Source organism: Monodon monoceros, unplaced genomic scaffold (assembly GCF_005190385.1).
Source record: "Monodon monoceros isolate NGI ecotype Baffin Bay Population unplaced genomic scaffold, NGI_Narwhal_1 Super_Scaffold_12, whole genome shotgun sequence".
Lineage (NCBI taxonomy): Eukaryota > Metazoa > Chordata > Mammalia > Artiodactyla > Monodontidae > Monodon > Monodon monoceros.
In genome coordinates, this window is record NW_021703768.1 from 152,683,541 (window position 1) to 152,701,305 (window position 17,765).

A 17,765-nucleotide genomic window follows, 5' to 3' on the forward strand; every position below is an offset into this window, starting at 1 on the left:
CGGCGGCGGCGGCGACGGCGGCGGGGCGGAGCGGAGCAGAGCGGGGCGGGGCGACCGGCCGAGCCCCGGGCAGCGGAGCCGCGAGCCGCCAGCGCGCATCGCCGCCAGTCCGCCCGCCTACCCTCTCCTCTTGGCGCGGCGGCGGGGAGGCGAGGTGAGCCCGGCGGGCGGGTTAGGCCCAGCGGGGACTCTAGGGCCGAGCCTCGCTGGGGAGGGACGGCGGGAGGGCCGCGCGGCCGGGATCCGCGGGGAAGGGGGAGCGCGGGGCTGGAGGACCGGGTTCTGTGGGGCCGACCGGGGTCTGCGGGGTGCTGGTGACCCCGGCCGCAGCCCCTCGTCCCCCGGGCTGCCGCAGTCACCCCTCCCGCCCGGCTGTCAGCACCCCAAAGCTGAGGGCCCGCTCCCTAGTCTGGCCTTGGCAGACCTACCGTAGGGTCTGTGGGCGCCCCCCCCCCGATTGTTTGGCACACAGCAGCACACCTGCTCCGGGATGCTCAGAAGCCTGGGATTTGGTTCCTGCGACCTTAGCAAAGGCACTGACACTTGATGTTTCTCGGTTTTCCCCTCAGCAAAGTGGGAGAAATGTCTGCCCTTTGGGACAGTGTTGTTGTCAGGCTATATGAATGTGTGTGAAAGCGCCTGGGCAGGAGCCCAGTGCACATTTGTGAAAAATTGGGCGGCATACTGCTCCTTGCTGGTTTGAGTGTGGCAGGAACCCCCTCCCCATTCGCCCATAGTCCCCCATACTAACGCTGCTCCAATGCCTTGTCATTGCACACTCGGTGCCCAGCAACGCCAGAGCGGGCCCTGCCCAACCCACCCCGCCAACCCACCCCGCCAACCCCCCACCACTCCCCCAACCCAGAGCACTGTTCTCCTGTCCCACCCACCTTACTTGCCTTGAACGCTCTGTTTACCTCAGGACCTTTGCACTTGCTGTGTCCAGTGATTGGAGTTGTCTCCTGGATCTTTGCACAGCTGATTCCTTCTGGTTCTTCTTCTGGTCAGATGTCTCACTTTACACAATGCCTTCCTTGACCACCCTCTTTCTTCCCTTAGTAATTCTTTCTCATTATGTTGTTTCATTTTCTTCCTAGTATCTGGTTTGAAACTATTCTATTGATTTGCCTGTTTATTTTCTGTCTCTCCCACTAGGATGTAGCTTTATGAAAACAGGTAGTTGTCTGATTTGTCCACTGCTTTATCCCCAGTGCTTAGAAAGCACACAGTAAGTACTCAGTAATATCAGTCCAGTGAATGAATGAATGACCCTGCCCGCCTGTTGCTTTTCCTTTATGTTTGTTTAGTGACTTCTGACTAACTTGTGAAACTAGTATGCAGATGGAAACTTGCTTTCATTTTGTGAAACATTTTAATGTCCTTGACCCCTTTATTTGGTAACTGTCAGAACAAGCTGTGATATAAAATCTTACATTTTTGTAATGTTTTAGCTGTAACTTCCTTCCACACATTCAGGAGACATTTACTGAATTCTACATTATCTAGGTCAGGCTTTCTGCTCGGCCCTGGGGACACAAAGGCAATAGCAACAGGGTCCCTTCCTCCAGAGAGCCCAAGAGCCCAGTAGGGAAGGCAGACATGTAGAGAGTATTAGGACAGCTGGCTGTAGAGGGGGGGCTGTGCCTTGGAAACTTGGAGGAGGTGATGGCTGGTGCTGGAGTTGAGCCTTGAATGGTGATGAGAAACTTGTCAGGTGGGGGAGGCAAGAAGTGGGAAAGGGCAGGGTGAAGGAAGAACTTTAGATCAATGTGGGGTCAAAATCAGCCTGTTGGGCCAGGTGTAAGAGAGCTTGGAGTAGTGGGGACCCCGGAGAACCAGACCCAGCTCACCCAGCAATTTTTAGAAAGAAGTCAGGACTCGACATTTGTATCTACACTCTCTTGATTTTGAAATGTTGGCAGTAGCTAATTTTAAAATGTTTTAAATGCTGTGAAACAAGCAAAATACAGACCTCATTCAGCTTTGTTGCAGGATTGTCGACCTCCAGTGCAGGTTGTATAGGAGGGAAGAGTTGCAATGAGCTGGAAAGGTAGCCCAAGGCCAGAGGAGCTAGGCCCTATTTGTCCAGGTACTCTCATTTAATTGTCACTGGAGCTCTGTGATAGCAGCTATGAAGCCCATTTCTGCAGAGGAGGAAACAGAGGCTCCCGGAGTTTCAGCAGTCTTGTTTCATAGCAAGCAGCTGGAAAGTGAAATTTGAACCCAGGTATCCCCCAGATCAGCATTCTTTCCTGGGTCCCTCAGCTCTGAGTATTCTCTTTTGGCTCTTCATTTGTTCTGGAAGAACAACATCCAATTTAGATAATGTTTCCCTTCATTTAACCCTTTTTTTTCCCCTTCAAAAGGATTCTGCAGGGTTAAAAATAATACTATTTTGGCATAGTCTTCTCTGAAAAGTTTTGATTCTCCTGAGTCTCCTGAGGAGAATCCACTCCTGAGGATTTAATTTTTAGGATACCACTTTAAATAATTTGTTGACAGATTAAAATGTGTTTATTTGGCCTTCCTAAATAAATGTTAGAGGATATACCTCAATTTGTCTATTTAAAATCAAATTTCTTAATTTTCTGGATAGAGAAAAGTGCCAGATGAAGCAATTAACAGTGAGTAAACCAATTTATTTCATGATGCCTAAGGTAAAACAAAACCACATTTTTTTCTTAAGACTCTTGATTTGGCAGTAGGGCAGCTATTTCCAATCTAAATATGTAGTTATACTTGGTTAAGAAGGTGACATTTTTACATAATTTTCCCTAAGAATTAAGGAAAATTAAATTTGTATTTGGCCTTCTGTGATTGTATGAACTAGTTTCAACATCAGTCTTTATTTTAACTGTTTATTATGAGGAATTTCAAACATATACGGAAGTAGACAGAGTAGTATCTGGCTTTAACAATTACCAACTCATGGCCAATCTTGTTTGTCCCTAATCCCATCCATACACCTCACCCCACCTATTATTTTCAAGCAAATCCTAACTATGATGTCATTTCATCCATGAATTTTTCAGTTTATGTTCTAAAAGATAAGGAGTCTTTTAAACTTTGAAAAGCAATAATTCCTTAATATCATCAAATAGCCAGTCAGCATTCAAATTTCTAGTTGTCTCATAAATTTTATAGTTTCTTTAATAGTTTCTTCATTGGAATCAGGATCCAGATAAGGTCCATACATTGTGATAAGTTCATATGTCTTTTAAATTTCTTTTAATCTGTAGATCCCCCTTTATTTCTTTTTTTCTTTTCCTTGTAGTTTATTTGTTGAAGCAATAGCTTTTCCATTATTGGGATTTTACTGATTGTACCTCTCCAATGTAATTTCTTGTTTCTCTGTATTTCTTGAAAAGTTGTAGTTGGATCTAGGTGAGGTTTGGTTGGATCCAGGATGCCTTCCTAAGGGAGTGCACGCTTCCTCTAGAGGCAAGTAGTCCTGGTTGGCTCACACTATGATGTTAGCCGCTGTTGATGCTCAGTGCCTGGACCCATTGATTCATTAAGAGGGCATATTATTTCGGGGACAAGTTTGTATATCTTTTGCCCAGCAAGAACTCATTTTTTAGAAAGGACTGTGGATCTTTTCACATTTTTTATTGGTCTTTGGATTGCCAGTTAAAGTATTGTTAAAAGGTGCCTCAAATCCTCTTTGGAAAATGTTGGGGTGTAAATTAATAGATATAAAAATAATGAGCGGGGCTTCCCTGGTGGCGCAGTGGTTGAGAGTCCGCCTGCCGATGCAGGGGACATGGGTTCGTGCCCCGGTCCAGGAGGATCCCACATGCCGTGGAGTGGCTGGGCCCGTGAGCCATGGCCACTGAGCCTGTGTGTCTGGAAGCCTGTGCTCCGCAACGGGAGAGGCCACAGCAGTGAGAGGCCCGCGTACTGCAAAAAAAAAAAAAAAAAAAAAGAGCAAGAATTGTCTCCATTTTAGCATAGGAATTCCTTACAGCTAAGGAAATTTACTAAACATTTGATGGTGAAATTCAACAGATTTGATTTTATTTAATGTCATTTGGTTTCTTGGTTCTTTTTTTGTTTTTGGATTCTATAAAGTATTCTACTCCTTTTTTCTCCCCAGCTAATTTTGCCTTAGACCCTCTCTTAAGCAAAGACTACATACACTGAAACATTTCAGGAATACTAAAAATAGATTCTAAGGATATATGGATTACAAATGAGGCAGTTTTTTTTCCCCCTTAAAAGAGAGGCATTGGGCTTCCCTGGTGGTGCAACAGTCATTGAGAGTCCGCCTGCCGATGCAGGGGACACGGGTTCATGCCCTGGTCTGGGAGGATCCCACATGCCGCAGAGCAGCTGGGCCCGTGAGCCGTGGCCGCTGAGCCTGCCCATCCGGAGCCTGTGCTCCGCAATGGGAGAGGCCACGGCAATGAGAGGCCCGCGTACCGCAAAAAAAAAAAAAAAAAAGAGAGGCATTAATATTAACTCTCATTATGTTAAACGGGTTCTTGCCTGTTGTGAAGTTGTTATTTGAATATTTCTATAACTGAATTATTTGGCTATTAGGAGAATGAACAGTGTGAAAACCACCTGTTACTTTGTCTTTCCATAGGCCAGTGTAGGAAAAACTTGGGGATTCGTTTTAAAAACATATGGTTTTTTTAGAACAATTTGTTTAAAAAAACATATCTCCACTCCCCTACAATGATTTTAAGAGAAAGAATAATTGAGAATGATTGCTTTTAAAAAACTCCTTTTCCTTAAAAAAGAAAAAAATATATATATACACACACATAAACATACACACACATGTATTTCTACAGAACTGTAAATGATTTAATTTGTTTGACTATTTAAATATTGTATATCTAAACTGATGCTGCTACTAGTTTGATTTCAGCATATCTAAGCATGAGGGTGCAACCCAGGTAGTAAATCCTCCAGCTCTGATTCTAGAATCAAATCCATTTTTCCGGGCTTCCCTGGTGGCGCAGTGGTTGAGAGTCCGCCTGCTGATGCAGGGGACACGGGTTCGTGCCCCGGTCTGGGAAAATCCCACATGCCGCGGAGCAGCTGGGCCCGTGAGCCATGGCTGCTGAGCCTGCGCGTCCAGAACCTGTGCTCTGCAACGGGAGAGGCCACAACAGTGAGAGGCCCGCGTACCGAAAAAAAGAAAATCCATTTTTCCAATTCTTAACTCTCAGAAACATAACTACTATTATATGTTGGAAAGTGGGTGTCTTCTAAAAATTTCCTGAGAAGATGGCAGAGTAGAAGGACGTGTGCTCACTCCCTCTAGCAAGAGCACTGGGATCACAACTAACTGCTGAACAGTCATTGACAGGAAGACAGTGGAACTCACCAAAAAAGATACCCCACATCCGAAGACAAAGGAGAAGCCACAGTGAGATGGTAGGAGGGGTGCAATCACAATAAAATCAAATCCCGTAACTGCTGGGTGGGTGACTCACAAACTGGAGAACAATTATACCACAGAAGTCCACCCACGGGAGTGAAGGTTCTGAGCCCAACATCAGGCTTTCTAACCTGGTGGTCCGGCAACAGGAGGAGGAATTCCCAGAGAATCAGACTTTGAAGGCTACTGGGATTTGATTGCAGCACTTCAACAGGACTGGGGGAAACAGAGACTCCACTCTTGGAGGACACACACAAAGTAGTGTGTGCATCAAGACCCAGGGGGAAGAAGCAATGACCCTATAGCAGACTGAACGAGACCTACCTGCTAGTGTTGGAGGGTCTCCTGCAGAGGCAGTGAGCAGCTTTGGCTCACCACAGGGACAAGGACCTGGCAGCAGAAGTTCAAGCCCGTAGGTTCCAGTGCTGGGTTGCCTCAGGCCAAACAACTAATAGGGAGGGAACTCAGCCCCATCCATCAAGCAGATTAAAGTTTTACTGAGCTCTGCCCACCAGAGCAACACCCAGCTCTACCCACCACCAGTCCCTCCCATCAGGAAGCTTGCACAAGCCTCTTAGATAATCTCATCCACCAGAGCGCAGACAGCAGAAGCAAGAAGAACTACAATCCTGCAGCCTGTGGAACATAAACCACATTCACAGAAAGGCAGACAAAATGAAAAGGCAGAGGACTGTGTACCAGGTGAAGGAACAAGGTAAAACCCCAGAAAAACAACTAAGTGAAGTGGAGATAGGCAACTTCCAGAAAAAGAAATCAGAATAACGATAGTGAAGATGATCCAGGAGCTCTGAAAAAGAAGGGAGGCAAAGATCGAGAAGATGCAAGAAATGTGTAACAAAGACCTAGAAGAATTAAAGAGCAAACACCTTGAAGAATTAAAGAACAAACAAACAGAGATGAACAATACAGTAACTGAAATGAAAAATGCACTAGGAGGAATCAATAGCAGAAAACTAAGGCAGTAGAATGGATCGGTGACCTGAAAGATAGAATGATGGAATTCACTGCCGCAGAACAGAATGAAGAAAAGAGAATGAAAATAAATGAAGACAGCCTAAGAGACCTCTGGGACATTAAACGCACCAACATTCGCATTATAGGGGTCCCAGAAGGGGAAGAAAGAGGGAAAGGACCTGAGAAAATATTTGAAGAGATTATAGTCAAAAACTTCCCGAACATGGGAAAAGAAATAGCCATCCAAGTCCAGGAAGTGCAGAGAGTCCCAGGCAGGGTAAACCCAAGGAGAAACACGCTGAGACACATAGTAATCAAACTGACAAAAATTAAAGACAAAGAAAAATTATTAAAAGCAACAAGGAAAAAACGACAAATAACATATAAGGGAACTCCCATAAGGTTAACAGCTGATTTCTCAGCAGAAACTCTACAAGCCAGAAGGGAGTGGCACAATATATTTAAAGTGATGAAACGGAAGAACCTACAACCAAGATTACTTTACCCAGCAAGGATTTCATTCAGATTTGATGGAGAAATCAAAAACTTTACAGACAAGCAAAAGCTAAGAGAATTCAGCACCACCAGACCAGCTTTGTAACAGATGCTAAAGTAACTCCTCTAACTGGGAAACACAAGATAAGAAAAGGACCTACAAAAACAAACCCAAAACGGTTAAGAAAATGGTAATAGGAGCATACATATCAATAATTACCTTAAATGTGAATGGATTAAATGCCCCAACCAAAAGACACAGTCTCGCTGAATGGATACAAAAACAAGACCCATATATATGCTGTCTACAAGAGAACCACTTCAGACCTAGGGACACATACAGACTGAAAGTGAGGGGATGGAAAAAGATGTTCCATGCAGATGGAAATCAAAAGAAAGCTGGAGTAGCAATACTCATATCAGATAAAATAGACTTTAAAATGAAGCATGTTATAAGAGACAAGGAAGGACACTACATAATGATCAAGGGGTCAATCCAAGAAGAAGGTATAACAATTACATATACACCCAACATTGGAGCACCTCAATACATAAGGCAAATGCTAACAGCTATGAAAGAGGAAATCAACAGGAAGACAATAATAGTGGGGGCCTTTAGCACCTCACTTACACCAATGGGCAGATCATCCAGACAGAAAATGAATGCAGAAACACAAGCTTTAAATGACACAATAGACCAGATATATTTAATTGATATTTATAAGACATTGCATCTAAAACAGCAGATTACACTTCTTCTCAAGTGCACACAGAGCATTCTCCAGGATAGATCATATATTGGTTCACAAATCAAGCCTTGGTAAATTAAAAAAACTGAAATCATATCAAGCATCTTTTCTGACCACAACAATATGAGATTAGAAATAAATTACAGGGAAAAAAACGTAAAAAACACAAACACATGGAGGCTAAACAATACGTTACTAAATAACCAAGAGATAACTGAAGAAATCAAAAAATACCTAGAAACAAATGACAATGAAAATACAACGATCCAAAACCTATGGGATGCAGCAAAAGCAGTTCTAAGAGGGAAGTTTATAGCAATACAATCCTACCTCAAGAAACAAGAAACATCTCAAATAAACAACCTAACCTTACACCTAAAGCAATTAAAGAAGAACAAACAGAACCCAAAGTTAGTAGAAGGAAAGAAATCATAAAAATCAAAGCAGAAATAAATGAAATAGAGATGAAGAAAACAATTGCAAAAAATCAATGAAACTAAAAGCTGGTTCTTTGAGAAGATAAACAAAATTGATAAACCTTTAGCCAGAGTCATCAAGAAAAAGAGGGAGAGGACTGAAAGCAATAAAATTAGAAATGAAAAAGGAGAAGTTACAACAGGCATTGCAGAAATGCAAAGCATCATAAGAGACTACTACAAGCAACTCTACACCACTAAAATGGACAACCTGGAAGAAGTGGACAAATTCTTAGAAAGGTATAACCTTCCAAGACTGAACCAGGAAGAAATAGAAAATATGAACAGACCAATCACAAGTAATGAAACTGAAACTGTGATTAAAAATCTTCCAACAGGGCTTCCCTGGTGGCGCAGTGGTTGAGAGTCTGCCTGCTGATGCAGGGGACACGGGTTCGTGCCCCGGTCCGGGAAGATCCCACATGCCACGGAGCGGCTGCGCCCGTGAGCCATGGCCACTGAGGCTGCATGTCCGGAGCCTGTTGCTCCGTAACGGGAGAGGCCACGGCAGTGAGAGGCCCGCGTACCGCAAAAAAAAAAAAAAAAATCTTCCAACAGACAAAAGTCGAGGACCAGATGGCTTCACACGTGAATTCTATCAAACATTTAGAGAAGAGCTAACACCCATCCTTCTCAAACTCTTCCAAAAAAATGCAGAGGAAGGAACAATCCCAAACTCATTCTATTAGGCCACCATCATCCTGATACCAAAACTAGACTAAGGTACTACAAAAAAAGAAAATTACAGACCAATATCACTGATGAATATAGATGCAAAAATCCTCAACAAAATACTAGCAAACAAAATCCAACAGCAGTTAAAAGGATCATACACCATGATCAAGTGGGATTTATCCCAGGGATGCAAGGATTCTTCAATATATGCAAGTCAATCAATGTGATACACTATATTAAAAAATTAAAGAATAAAAACCATATGATCATCTCAATAGATGCAGAGAAAGCTTTCGACAAAATTCAACACCAATTTATGATAAAAAAAACTCTCCAGTAAGTGGGCATAGAGGGAACCTACCTCAACATAATAAAGGCCATATGGGACAAACTCACAGCAAACATCATTCTCAATGGTGAAAAACTGAAAGCATTTCCTCTAAGATCAGGAACAAGACAAGGATATCCACTCTCGCCACTTTTATTCAACATAGTTTTGGAAGTCCTAGCCACAGCAATCAGAGAGGAAAAAGAAATAAAAGGAATACAAGTTGGAAAAGAAGTAAAACTGTCATTGTTTGCAGATGACATGATACTATATGTAGAGAACCCTAAAGATGCCGCCAGAACTCTACTAGAGCTAATCAATGAATTTGGTAAAGTTGCAGGATACAAAATTAATGCACAGAAATCTCTTGCATTTCTATACACTAACAATGAAAGATAAGAAAGAAATTAAGGAAATAGCCCCATTCACCATTGCAACAAAAAGAGTAAAATACCTAGGAATAAACCTACCTAAGGTGGTAAAAGACCTGTACTCAGAAAACTGTAAAACACTGATGAAAGAAATCAAAGATGACACAAACAAATGGAGAGATATACCATGTTCTTGGATGGGAAGAATCAATATTGTGAAAATGACTATGCTACCCAAAGCTATCTGCAGATTCAATGCAATCCCTATTAAACTACCACTGGCATTTTTCACAAAACTAGAACAAAAAATTTCACAATTTGTATGGAAACACAAAAGACCCCGAATAGCCAAAACAATCTTGAGAAGAAAAAACAGAGCTGGAGGAATCAGGCTCCCTGACTTCAGACTGTACTACAAAGCTACAGTAATCAAGACAGTATGGTACTGGCACCAAAACAGAAATATAGATCAATGGAACAGGATAGAAAGCCCAGAGATAAACCCACACACATATGGTCACCTTATCTTTGATAAAGGAGGCAAGAATATACAATGGAGAAAAGACAGCCTGTTCAATAAGTGGTTCTGGGCAAACTGGACAGCTACATGTAAAAGAATGAAATTAGAACACCCCCTAACACCATACACAAAAATAAACTCAAAATGGATTAAAGACCTAAATGTAAGACCAGACACTATGAAACTCTTAGAGGAAAACATAGGCAGAATACTCTTTGACTTAAATCACAGCAAGATCTTTTCTGACCAACCTCTCAGATTAATGGAAATAAAAACAAAAATAAACAAATGGGACCAAATGAAATTTAAAAGCTTTTGCACAGCAAAGGAAACTATAAACAAGACGAAAAGACAACCCTCAGAATGGGAGAAAATATTTGCAAACGAATCAACAAAGGATTATTCTCCAAAATATATAAACAGCTCATGCAACTCAATATTAAAAAAACAAACAACACAATAAAAAAATAGGCAGAGGACCTAAGTAGACATTTCTCCAAAGAAAATAAACAAATTGCCAACAAACACATGAAAGGGTGCTCAACATCACTAATTATTAGAGAAATGCAAATCAATACTACGATAAGGTATCACCTCACACCAGTTAGAATGGGCATCATCAGAAAATTTACAAGCAACAAATGCTGGAGAGGGTGTGTAGAAAAGGGAACCCTCTTGCACTGTTGGTGGGAATGTCAATTGATACAGCCACTATGGAGAGCAGTATGGAGGTTCCTTAACAAACTAAAAATAGAATTACCATATGACCCAGCAGTCCCACTACTGGGCATATACCCAGAGAAAAACATAATTCAAAAAGACACATGCACCTCAATGTTTATTCCAGCACTATTTACAATAGCCAGGTCATTGAAGCAACCTAAATGCCCATTGACAGACGAATGGATAAAGAAGATGTGGTACATACATACAATGGAAGGAACGAAATTGGGTCATTTGTAGAGACATGGATGGACATAGAGACTGTCGTACAGAGTGAAGTAAGTGAGAAAGAGGAAAACAAATATCGTATATTAACACATATATGTGGAATCTAGAAAAATGGTACAGATGAACCCGTTTGCAAGACAGAAATAGAGACACAGATGTAGAGAACAAATATATGGACACCAAGGGGGGAAAGCAGGGAGGGGGAGTGATGGTTGTGGGATGAACTGGAAGATTGTGATTGACATATATACACTAATATATATAAAATAGATAACTAATAAGAACATGCTGTATAAAAAAAAATTCAAAAATTTCCTGAAACATCATCTGCCTACCACACGCTAGAATGAAAAGTAAATTCTGTGCATTGCCTCCTGTCTATTGTGTCTTTCACTGAGGTGCTCACCAGTGTTAACCATGTCATCAGCTTTTGCACTTACCAGATTTTAATTCACATTTGCAGAATGCAGACATTTGTTGGGATAAGTAGAATGGGTGTCTTAAGGTCAGCTGACGTTGAGACCTTGCCCTGTGCTAGGCACTGTGCTAGTTTTCCTCTGAGGTTGATTCTGCAGTTATTCCCGTTCTACACATGAGTGTAATTGCTTGCCTAAGTTCACTCACCCAGATAAATGGCAGACCCACTGCTCTCTGACTCCAGAGTCCTAATCTTAGCCATTGCACGAAGCTGCCTTACCACATTTACTCTCCTGCTTAGTTTTGCCTTAACATATATTTCCTGGGCACCCACTGTGTACTTAGTAAAGGATTGAGAAATAGATCAGACACATTTTCTGCCCTTGAGGAGCTCACAGGTAGAAGTAGAGATAGACTTGCAATGCAAATGAATACATGATGTGGTGCCAAAAAAGGGACATGCCCTGCACAGTTTGAAAGGAAAGCCTATAGAGGAGAACTTGCAGGAGAAGCAGGTGCTTGCACTAGACTTTGGAGGAAGAAGTTTGGCCAGGAGAGCAAAAGGGGGAGGGAAGTCATCTCAGGCAGATGGGACAGCTCAGGCAGAGACCTGAGGTATGCAGTAGCTGGGGTCTGCTGCTCCCAGGTGGTTTGATAGTGCCGAAGAGTGGGCCAGAGGCCCTGCAGAACTCCTCTGCTGTTATAAGAATTAGAATTTTACTGTCAAGGCAGTCGGTCACTACTGAAGGAATTTAAACAGGAGAGCAGTATGATCACTGCATATTTTCAACAAATCTCTTTTAATTCCTTATTTTGAAATAATTATAGATTCACAAGAGGTTGCAAGAATAGCAGAGAGGTCCTGTACACTCTTCACCCAGTTTCCACCAATGGTTGTATATTTATGTAACTATAGTATAATACCAGCATCAGGCAGTTAGCATTGGTACAATGCTTGTACAGTTCTATGTCATTTTATCACATGTGGAGGTTCATATAATCACCACCTTCGCCATCAAGATACAGAACTATTTCATCATCCCAAAGATCTCCCTTGTACTACCCGTTTATAACCACACCACCCGCCTTGCCCCCCACCATCCATAACCCCTGGTGACCACTAACCTGTTCTATATCTCTATAATATAGAGAATTTTCATTTCAAGAATGTTGTATAAATGGAATTATGTCCTATGGACCTTGTGAAATTGGCTTTTATCACTAAAAATTGTCACTAAAATTTCATAATACCCTTATGACCCACCCAAGTTGTAATGTATATCAGTAGTTCGATCATTTTTATTGCTGGGTGATGGTCCATGGTATTGACATACAGCAATTTGTTTAACCACCCACCCACTGAAGGACATCTGGATTGTTTCCAGTTTTGAACTATTACAAATATAGCTGCTATAAGCATTCATGTAAAGGTTTTCAAGTGGACAGATCTTTCTTTCTAATGTGGTATATATACAGTGGTTTGGAGGTATCAGGAATGGAGGCTGGGAGAGCACTTTGGCTATTGGTATGTCTGGGGAGCAATGAGGCCTTTACTCACAACACTGGGTATTGGGCATTGGGCCTGGAGATGGGGAGACTGACGACTACAAGGAGCCGGCAGGAAGAATCCTTGCTGGAGTCACTCACGTCCCTGTGAGTGACATAATAACCAATTCTGTATCATAGTATGTACTGTAACTTAAGAACTGATGTTCAGAAGAATGGCCCTGAGGTGCTGTGAAGATTTTGGTTATCCAAGAAAGATTAAGTTGTTGTGCTATGCTATTTTTAATATGAATTAAAGTAGGAAAAAACAATTTGATTAAAACTTTCAGCAGCAAGCATTGAAACAAAGAGGGTGATTGTGAAAATCTGCTTTTAATCACAGCAGTCAGTTAATTTAAATATTGAATGTCCTGGGTATTCTGAAACATTAGTGTGATTAAAGGTTTGAGTCTATGGATCACTGAATTATCTTCATCATCAGAAAAAAGTGTCTTAGTGGGGTGAAGACAACAAGATGAGATGTGAAGATCTGCGTTATTCTGGCCTGGTCTTGACCAGCCCTTGGACAGTCACTTTACTTTCTAGAGATATTACAGTAGCATATTGGGAAAAACATGGATATAGTAGTCAAATACACCTCAATTCAAATCCAGGCTGTGCCACTTTCCAGCTGAGAATTTGGGCAAGTTCCTTACTGTCTCCGAGTTGTTTCCTCATTTGCAGAGTGAGGACAGTACCACGCACCTCACAGGCTGTTAGGAGAAGGTGTATAACTGTGTACTCAGAGCCTGGCCCACTTGCCTTCCTGCCTCCAGTCTCATCTGCCTCAAATCCATTCTCTGTAAAGGTGTCAGAGTGACCGTTTTGCAGCTTTTCATTTAAAAGTGTTTGTTTAGTTTTTAAAATGTGAAATATGTGCATAGTTTAAAAAAAAAAGAACAGAAAGTTATAATGGCAAGAATGAAAGTCTCATTTCCCACTGTTTCTCTGCACTTGCTAGCATATTGTGTGTGTGTGTGTGTGCATGTGTTTGTGTATTTTTCCATACATTGGAATTTACTGTATGCACTCTTCTTTAACTTGCTTTATTTCCTTATATATCTTAGACATCTTTCCATATCAATGCATAAAGTCCCTGCATTGTTTTTAATGGCTTTATTATACTTTTGTGCCGTAATTTATTCAGTCATTCCAAGGGTACTTTTTAGGTTATTTCTAGTTTTTTGCCTGTTACAAGCAGTGCTACAAACATCCTTGCACAAATATCTTTGAATATTTGTACACATGTATTTGTCAGATACATTTATAGAATTGTAGTTGCCAGGTTAGGAGTCTTGTGCATTAAAATTTTTCCTTAGGTATTACCTATTTTGCTTCCAAAAAATGTTTTACCAATTTATAGTTCTCACCATCATGTGTGAAAGTACCTGTTTCGTCACACCTAGGTTGATACTTAACTTGCACGCAGGTCTTGCCTCCTCCAGGAAGCCTTCCTTTACATCCATCTCTCACTCACACATTCCACTTGTTCTCTCACTCTGCCCTCTGGACACTACTCTGCTGGGCTTCTGCCATGCAGCCTGTGCATTCCCCTAGGACACCTCCTACGTGGTGTGATAAATATTCAGTTGGTGGTTTGAGGGAAGGGACTGTCCAATTAGTACTCCATTGACAGCTGCTACCTCATGCTTGGCACACAGGAGGCCGTCAGGAGTTTGTTAGGAGAACTCAGTAAATGGTAGCTGTCATCCCCACAAGACTCAGACTGTATGCTCTCCACTGTTCTTTCCCACTTTAAAATTTTATAACTATGTAAAGCTGTAGTTAGAGCTAATTTTTCTATTTAGAAAAGTTAATCAGATTTAATATTTATAGTACCTGAATTGCTTATATTTAGAATACTAGAGGTAGAGAAAAAATTTTTAAAGCATTTCTTACTCTAGGCTCTAAACAGGTAGGAATGTTTCTCCTGCCCAATGTTTATTTATAGAGTGGGTAGATTTTACAGGTCTCCAGTCTTGGAGAAATAGAGATTTTCGATTAGAGCATTTCATTAAACAAGCATTCATCAAAGCAGCATGGTAAGTGGGGAGAGTGTGGACATGAGCCAGATGCCTTTTGCAAAGGCCGTGCCAATTCCTAACCTCAAGGCACCCACTCACCACAGTTAGGTCTGTAGGAGCAGAGTGTGTTCTTCTAGGAGCTTTTTCAGTTGAAAAATGGTGGGCATTGAACAATGTCTTATGAGAGGGAAGACAGGCCCTCCCTGCTTTTGAGGAGCTCCTGACCTGGCGGAGGGAGGCAGAGGCAGACCTGCAGAAGCCGAGTGACAGTGAACACGGTAGGCACTGGGTCCCACTGCTGGGAACCGAGGTGAGGAACCAGCATCTTCTGGTGAGGGAAGTTAAGGCAGGGACTGCACCTTCAGTGTGTTGGTAATGTGGTTGCATGAAGAATTCTTAATGTGTTGGTAATGTGGTTGCATGAAGAATTCTTAACACCTCTCAATTTGTAAATTGTCTTCTGAAACCAGGTTGAGGTCCATTTTGTTGAAATACAATCTCAAGAGAGAGTTGATTTCATTAATAGCTAAATTACATGCTTTCTTAGTTTGGTTTGGGGTTCTTTCTCTTGCTCTCATGAAGCCCATGAAGCCCAAGATTGACAGAGGAGGTGGCTTTGACAGATTCTGTCTTAGGTGGTTTTTTTTTTCTGCCTAATAAGGGAAACTTATTTTAATTTTAAAATTATTTAAAATCTTGAGATGAAATTATGTTAATTATTGACCTAATAATATAATGTACTCCCCCAATTCACAAAAGCTAGCCTAATACTGTACCAGTCTGAGTACAGGTTACAACAGCTGTAGCAGAGAGAGTTCCAGAGTTGTTCAACAAGGTTGAGATTAATTTGTGCCAATCTCAATGTGGCAGGTGGACCAGAATGGGGGCCACCTCAGTGCCACAAGGTCATTCCAGACTCAGGCTGGTGGGTGACTCTAGCATCTTCAGCATGTGACTTCCATCTCTGGATCTATGACTGCTGATCCCTCAGCCAACAGCAAGGGAGAAAGATAGATTGAAAGGCAAGCAGCTTTCTGTTTAAAAAAATGATCTGGGAGTAGCATACATCACTTCTGCTCACATCTCATTAGCTAAAGGTTGGTCATCTGGCCACAGCTGGCTGCCAGGAAAGTGACCAGATGTCATCTCTAGTTGGGTAGCCATTTGTCCAGCTGGAACAGGGTGGCTTCTGTTACTAAAACGAAGGGAGGAGTGGATCCTGGAGTAGGTCAGCAGCCTAGGCCTGTCATACTGTCCCTTGGCCACTTCAGACTTAACTTGTCCAAAGCCGAACTTTCCGACTCAGCTATCTCCTGCTTACCTCCAGCTGTTTCACCTTTGTTTCTCCCCATCTCCTACAGGGCAACAAGTCACGTACATTCTTCCTCCAAGCCGTGCATTTCCTTCTTTTCCCCACCTGCCACAATCCTGCCATTTTTGTCAGGTCTGCCTGTTTTGAGTCCTACCCATTCGAATCCAACCCTTTCTCAGCTTCCCGAATGACCTCTCTGAAAAGCGAGTGTGAACCCATGCCTCTCATGCTTTGATGGCTCTACAGCCCTCAGGCCCAGGCCCAGATGGCTCTGAGCGGCTTCCAGGGCCTGGGGTGATCTGGCCTTGTTTTCTCTCCAGTTTTTTCCCCCCATGACCCAGCAGAATCAAATCTCAAATGATTTGTCATGCTTAGAAGGCACCTCCAGCTCTCTGCACATGCTACTTCCTATCCCTTCACCCTAAACCTCCATTCTTCTGGGTTTAGGGCTCTCCTTGCATCCGATCTCTTCTGAGTGTACTCGCAGTGTACACTCTCTGTAAGCTTGAAACGCAGAAGGCAGGTTCTGGCAAAGGACCTGGTCCACAGTGGTGCTCAAGAAATGCTTTATGAATGACCAGTATTGCTGGTGCATTACAATATGGCCAAGAAATAGCAGGTTGTAGTGGCTCCTGCCTTCTCGTTGAGTCTGTCTCTGATCCTTTGCATTTTTACTCCACTAGTCAAGCTGAGCAATTCACCATGTCTGAGCACAGCCAGTTTGAGTTCTCTGCTTCTACTCTGTCTCTGGCAAAACTATCCAGGGCAAATGCCACCTCCTCCATGAAGCTCTTCTTGTTTTCTGCACCCCTGCTTGTGGGTAGGACCTCTTTTGCCTTTCAGCTTTGTTTCTATTTTGCTTATGACCCTTACCTCTTTATAACTTATATTACAATGTAGATAATAGACTCATTCCTCACACTTCTCCCCCAAATAGTGAAGTAGGTGCTGCTTCAAGACCAATACCTGTTTGATCTTGATATATGTCTTCTATATTATTTATCACTTTCTTGTACAAAGGTACCCCGTAAATGTTGAGATGAATTGTCTCAGCCTCTTAAAAACTATAAATAAATTAAGAAAAAGATGCTCCTTCAGATGTCAGTAAAATAGAGCAGCATCGTGAGGGAATCATTAGCTACAGTGTTATGGGTCTGATCAGCAGAGGTATATTGAATGGTCACTCTGTCCCAGGGGCCAGGCCCTCCCTGTCCTCCTATCCTGGGAGTACAGGGTGCCACCATGAACAAGACAGACCTTTCCCTCCCCTCCTAGAGCTTAGGGCCCCCTTCTCACAGCAGCATGGCTTGGCCAGCTCACTAAGCCTTGGGTCACTCCAGTGTAACACAGGGCTGATAATTCCTGTCGGTCGTTGTGAGCAGTGTGTTAGTTTATCTAGTGCAATGCTGGCCTCCCAGACGCAATCCCCAGCCAGTGTGCAATGGCTCTTGGTCAAAATGGCTGCTGGTACTACCAGCTGTACCTCAGCCACTGCCCTGAGAATGGTAAAACATGAAGCAACAGTCAGTTGGAGA

At 42.4% G+C, this 17,765-nt stretch overlaps 1 protein-coding gene across 3 annotated transcripts in view; it reads left to right on the forward strand.

The window, feature by feature from the left end:
* MAPK9 (mitogen-activated protein kinase 9) overlaps positions 1-17,765 on the forward strand; it is a 61,184-nt gene that overhangs the window by 1,554 nt on the left and 41,865 nt on the right. For 2 of the 3 annotated variants that reach the window (XM_029217879.1, XM_029217877.1), the window contains exon 1: positions 40-154. The exons of the other annotated variant lie outside the window; for it this stretch is intronic. The gene's annotated coding sequence lies outside the window, so the exon portion shown is untranslated. Of the gene's footprint in view, positions 1-39; positions 155-17,765 lie in introns of those variants that run through there. 3 annotated transcript variants of the gene reach the window in all.